The sequence below is a fragment of the Pelmatolapia mariae genome, linkage group LG3_W, assembly GCF_036321145.2.
Source record: "Pelmatolapia mariae isolate MD_Pm_ZW linkage group LG3_W, Pm_UMD_F_2, whole genome shotgun sequence".
NCBI lineage: Eukaryota > Metazoa > Chordata > Actinopteri > Cichliformes > Cichlidae > Pelmatolapia > Pelmatolapia mariae.
The window spans coordinates 79,439,934-79,445,745 of record NC_086229.1 but is presented as its reverse complement, the minus strand read 5'-3'; the positions used below and the strand labels follow the sequence as shown (position 1 = coordinate 79,445,745).

General features: G+C 37.8%; 1 long non-coding RNA gene across 1 annotated transcript; it reads right to left on the bottom strand.

Annotated features, from left to right (window-relative positions):
• Positions 1–616: 616 nt before the first annotated feature.
• LOC134619022 (uncharacterized) lies at positions 617–4,746 on the bottom strand. Its single transcript, XR_010091953.1, has 4 exons — positions 4,650–4,746; positions 1,992–2,102; positions 1,634–1,785; positions 617–839 (listed from the first exon to the last, which is right to left on the bottom strand). It is a non-coding gene; the product is annotated as an uncharacterized LOC134619022 (long non-coding RNA).
• Positions 4,747–5,812: the final 1,066 nt, after the last annotated feature.

Here is a 5,812-nt window from a genome sequence, read left to right as displayed (position 1 = left end):
AGAAATTGCATGAAAAAATTAATATAGCAAAAAATATAACAGTTATAAACACCAAAACATATAGCTGAAAAGAGCAGAATTGACAGAAACTGTAAAAAATGTAATGGTGATAATCACATAAAAACTGAGGGACTAGTTAAGCGGCAAAAAACGTACGAAATGCAGTGTGAATGCCGTGTAGTGGAATCTGAAAACAGCAGAAGGAGAAGTATCTGCTGAAAACACTGTGTAGAAGCTGAACTCTGCTGAAAACTCCTTTATTTGAAAGACTACACTGAAGAGTGTCAAGAAAGCAGGGAGAGTGAGAGGAGGGAAGATGTGCGGCAAGAACCACATGTAGGATTTGAACCTGCGCCACCTGGTCTCAACTGCTCCAAAAGACCAAAAGATATAGCAGGGATTAGCAGAAAGAACAGAACAGTTTAAAATTTGAATGGTGAAAATGGGATGAAAACTGAGGGACTAGTTAAGCGGCAAAGGAATTTAAACTAGAATAATAATAAAGTTTAAAGAGAAACAGGATCTCAAAGGCATTCACACAATGACAGCAATTATTGTATGAAAGAGAAGGATTTTATTTGTCACACTGAAAGCTTGTCTCAGATACCATCCAACACATTAATATGCCAACAAAACTCAAAACATCTGGTTTTAACAGTAACATTTGCTCTCAACCCACAAAATAAAACAGTCACTTCCTATCAACACGTGGCCTATGTGGCGACCATCATCGCGGTGGTGGGCTGCTGGTTGGCCCTGATCTTCACCTCACGATGCATCTGGCACCAGACACACTCGTAACACCAAATTATTTTACAGCAGTCGTCACAGCAAGAGCCCTGCAGGATGGAAAAGAGGAAGAAGAGAGAGAGAGAGAGGATGAAGCAGCAGGTGTTACTGCGGTTTAATTTGCAGCTGCCATAGTTGTTTCTGTGTAAAACGTGGGGGAATGCTACAGTACCAGCAACAACATCGGCATCAGAATGAAGAGGGCCTCTTCAGTTTGCCTCTTTACAGTGAGACATAAGAGATGTACAGATTTTCTTCTCTAATTTTGGGGCCACCCAATCCCTTATACCCTCTATATGTTCCTTTCATGCAAACATGTCACAAAACTCAGCATCCAGTTCACTTCTTTCATGACACTGCATGATATAGATACCAGTTTGCTGGTTACAGTGCAACCCATAAGCTAATACTAAGGCTGGTGAGACAGCTTGGAGCTTCTTGAGGGTGAGGAGGAAGGATCTGCACACAGAGGAACCTTCAATCATTTTCAGTACACTTTTTGTGGATCTCATAAAATCTACATTATAACTGATGTTATGAACATAAATACAAAAATGCACACATATAAGGCAGCAGATACAAAGTTTAGCATCCGCTGATTTGGGATAAATCAGTATAAATAATTTTTAAATGCTTTAACTGTAAACCCCAAGCAGCAACCTTCAGGGCTTTGAAATGAAGCCAGTGCAGAAGTTTTAAGACTGTACTTTCTCCAGTGGTCACCGAACTGAAACTGAACTCTCCCTCATGTTTGTGCTAGCTTGAGCATTTTTCAAGGAATCATCAAACAAATAATTAGGCCAAAAAAGAAATTTGAGTTGTCGCATCCCTAACTGAGCTTTACCTGGATGTTGTAGCGCTCTCTGATGGACTTGCGGAGAAAGCAGGACACCAGACAACAACAGAGACCATCCAGGAGTGGCATGCAGCAACACCATCCATGTTTGTTGGCTGTATCACACTGCATGCAGGGGAAACACCACAGGGAACAGCAACCTCAAGGAAGGGGAAATATATATATTTATATATATATATATATATATATATATATATATATATATATATATATATATATATATATATATGACATCGACCCAGATATTTTATCAACCAAAAGATCTTGAATTCCCCCCCAAGTTCGGAAACTCTGCTACCTTTCACAAAAATCACTGCTGTTTGTAGAGTTTGTTGGGTTAACTTACAGGTGCCCACATCGCCGCAGCAATCACAGAGGCCAGTGCTCCACTGCCCAACACTTTGAGAGCTGGTGACTGCGACCAGCTGGGTGGGCTGCTGGTAGGTGACGGCCATGCCTGGAGGAAAGAGAGATGGAGGCTCAGATTTAAGGATTGTTTATATAAAATCACTACAAAGACTTTACACATATATAGATATGTCATTAAACTTAATAGCCTAAAGTATCGAAGAAGCAAGTCTACATTTGCATTACTTTGATTATAATTGCTGGTGTTCCCTCAGTTAAACATTATTTTCTAGGTTTGCATGCTACAAAGATACTAGCTTGCAAGGGCTACAATTGATTTAAAAGCTGTGAAGTAAATTTTTAAAAAGTTTTTTTTTTTTTTAATTTTTATTGTGTTGCATAGCCTTTGTGTTTTTAAATATGTTACAGCAAAATCAATGAGTTTGTGTGAGATGCAACAAATATATTTTCAAACAAACATTCATCCTCTTGTGGGCTAATGCACAATAGAAAAAACAGGCTAGGAAACCTACAAGGCAGGTACGGACATTAGACCAGGGGTCGGCGACCGCAAGCTGCAGGCTCTTTTATCCCTCAGCTGTGGCTCCCACAAGCTTTGGGTGAAAAAATAAAACTAAGAAAATTTTAAATGTTACAGGCATAACCTTCCCTTTAATACGACAGAGTATTGGGGCCACATTAAGAAAAATATTTTTGACCATTTTTAGAATACATTTGAAATTTCGAGATTACAGTTGTTGTTTTCAGACAAACTGCCACAGTTGCAATGCCCTCTGAGTTAGTGAAATACTTCAGAATCTGTTTTAGGAACAAGGACGCAAATGATTTCTCTTTTAGCACATAAACACAGTGTAGTGATCAGTATAAGGATGTTGAAAAGATGGTTCAGAAAGCTGCATCTGGTCAGAAGGAAAAACACAAGAGTTTGTGTGACCTTCTCTCTCCATCTCGCCGCTTTGCTATAGGTTGATCCAGACCAGAAAGCTAGCTAGCAGCTACTTGCCAAACTCAAGCCAGAGGTTTCTCTACTACGGTAGTACGATGAAGTCCAAACACCGCTCGTTCTTGACCGACGACACTCTGCGGTCCTGCATGAATATTAAAGTGACTTCTTACAGCCCTGATATGGAGAAGCTCTGCAGTGACATTTAGAAAATAGACAAAATGTAACGTGATGTTTTATGTAAAAGTAGGCCTGCACATGCCAGTGTTATTTTTTCTCCTCTTCAAAGCATTTGTTAAAAGGTTCTTAAAATAAAAAGACATCTTATTAAATTTGTATTAAGTGTATGTATTATCCTCTCCGAATTTGGTCTGTGACCAAGTGTTTTCTAGTTTGGGATGTTATGCTGTTTGTTTTTTAATGTTCATTGTGATTCTTATTTTCATGGTTATTCCTTCGTCATGTTTAAAGTGTGTTTTGGTTAGCCTTCAGTTCATCTTAGTTCTCCCTCAGTGTCTGTCTTCTCCTGTTTTTACTAATGTCTCCCCAGTCACTATCACGCTCGCTTGTCCTTAGTCTGAGTTGCCTTCTGTATTTCCTTTTGATGTTTCTGACCCTTTGTTGTAATGACTTGGTGCTATAAGTATAACTGAATAGATTTAATTTAATTAAAAAAAGAAAAAATAAACAACAATAACAAGAATAAAAATCAGGAATCAAGAATAAAGTACATAAAATATACAGCCAGTGGCAGTGAGAATGTATTCTAAGAAGGACTATCGAAATGAATTCTTAGCAAGATTAACATAAGGCAGCCTTATGCTGTACTGTGTTTTGGACCAGTAAGCAATTTGAGGAAGTTTTTAAGGTGGAACGGTTTTAAGGCTGATGAAACAGCTGTTGAAAATACCAGTATGATGTTCTCACTCACTTAAAAAAAAAAAAGTTTGGTAACGCCACAGGAACACTAGCTAAAACACGCCTTTTATATCATGTAAAGGCAACGTATCGTCCGTATCAAGGTGCTATCATTTTAGAGTTGCATTTTAATAAATACAAATACGTTCGGGCACTTATTTAAACTTTCACAGCTGTTATGATAATTGCATCGTTTACAGTTATTGTGGTGTGCCTTGATGATCTCATTCGACTTCTGATGTGCCTCAACAACAAGATGATTAAAACTGCCACAGTGCAGTGTAAGGTTGTAAAGGTGGTTAAAAGGCTCATATCAGTCCAGAGTGCTTGTAGAGGCCTGTCTCTGCGGCAGATAGTGAGCAGCATTATGTGACGCAGACTGTAGACTACTATGTGACGAGAAAGGACGGTTGAAATGCGAGGAGATTTCAGCCTTTGCAGCCTGTATAGCATATCATAGACTTTTTTTTTAATGCCAACAGTTTATTATTGGCAACCTAAATGACCACTTCAGATTGTTGTGTATAGCTGTGAACTCAGTTACTCGAACAAATCATAAAATCCATGATATATATCAAGAAAGAAATAAGTATATATATCAAATAAGGAAAATCAAATGCATGTCAAATAAAATAAGAAAATTTTAGATATACAAAATTAATTAGGTACAACATTGGAACTATTATTATTATTATTATTACTATTATTATTATTACAACTGGCCGAGAAAAATTGTTGTTTGAAGTTGTTCATCAGTATAAAAACTTGTCTTACCTTTTCTCTGGTTCTCTCAGCTTTGAAAAAAAATGAGAGAAAGTGGACAACTCAGCATTTAACTAGAAATCAGAGAGGGGGGGGGGGGAGATAATGCTGTAGCTCTATATGCTCACAAATACACACAAAAACACACGCACACCTCTGCAAAATGATTTTGTTCTGTTTTTTTGTTTGTTTGTGGCTTCTTTGTTCTTTCTTTCTCTTGAGGACAGTGACCAAAAAATGTCATGTAACACTGGAACATTGAGAAACATTGTTATAAAAGCCTCGTCATTTCCCCAGTAAAACTGCACCGTAGATGGATTGGCCAATCATAATGTTGTTTCAACATACAATAGAAGTCAGATGCAAAGCAAGAAAAATAAACAAATGAAGAAGAAATAAAGAAGAAGATGAATGAGAAAATGCTACAGAATTTGTCTGCTTTACACTACCACACAGTGCAAAGTTACCAGATGACTGAGAAAGCACAGATTTAGTGTTGAAGAAAACTGTTAGAAAGTATTTGGTGCATCTTCTGGACAGAGAAAAGAAGACAAGGGTGACTTGGTGAGGAAGTCAGAGTGAGGTCTAGAGTGAGGAAGTAGAGGAAAGTATTCAAAGGAAGATGTTAACAAAAAGTTTTCAAGCATGAGATTGCTGTGCAGTGCTGTACTGACCAGAGGGATACGCTGATGAGCCATATGAAGATACGGGAAAGAGTTGTTTAAGCTTTTTTCTCATTTTATATTTTTTAGAAAAAAGCGTAATCTTAACTGCATGCCTCAGCTTTTCTGCATGATAAAGAAATGTCTGATTTCGGACTTTCAAGTAACCAATCTGTCTTTGTCAGAGGTGTGATGGAGTAGAGCTGTCTTTGGTCTATAAGTAATGGAGAAAAAATTAGAAATGGCAGACATTAGCTACAGCACAATATGTTTTCTGATGCTTTGGTCCTGACTGCAAAACATTTTATCTCAGTGAAATTGCAAATTGCCTTTATTTACAAAGAAGATCACTTGGCTTACCATAGCTTACCAAGCTTACCATACACTGAAAATACCACTCATGTTGATTTAAAGGTCTCCAGCCACCACACTACAGATGCAAGTAGATGAGGCAATGAAGACAAAGAAATACAAAGCAGCTGAGTGAACATGCATTTCCAAAATGAGACATGT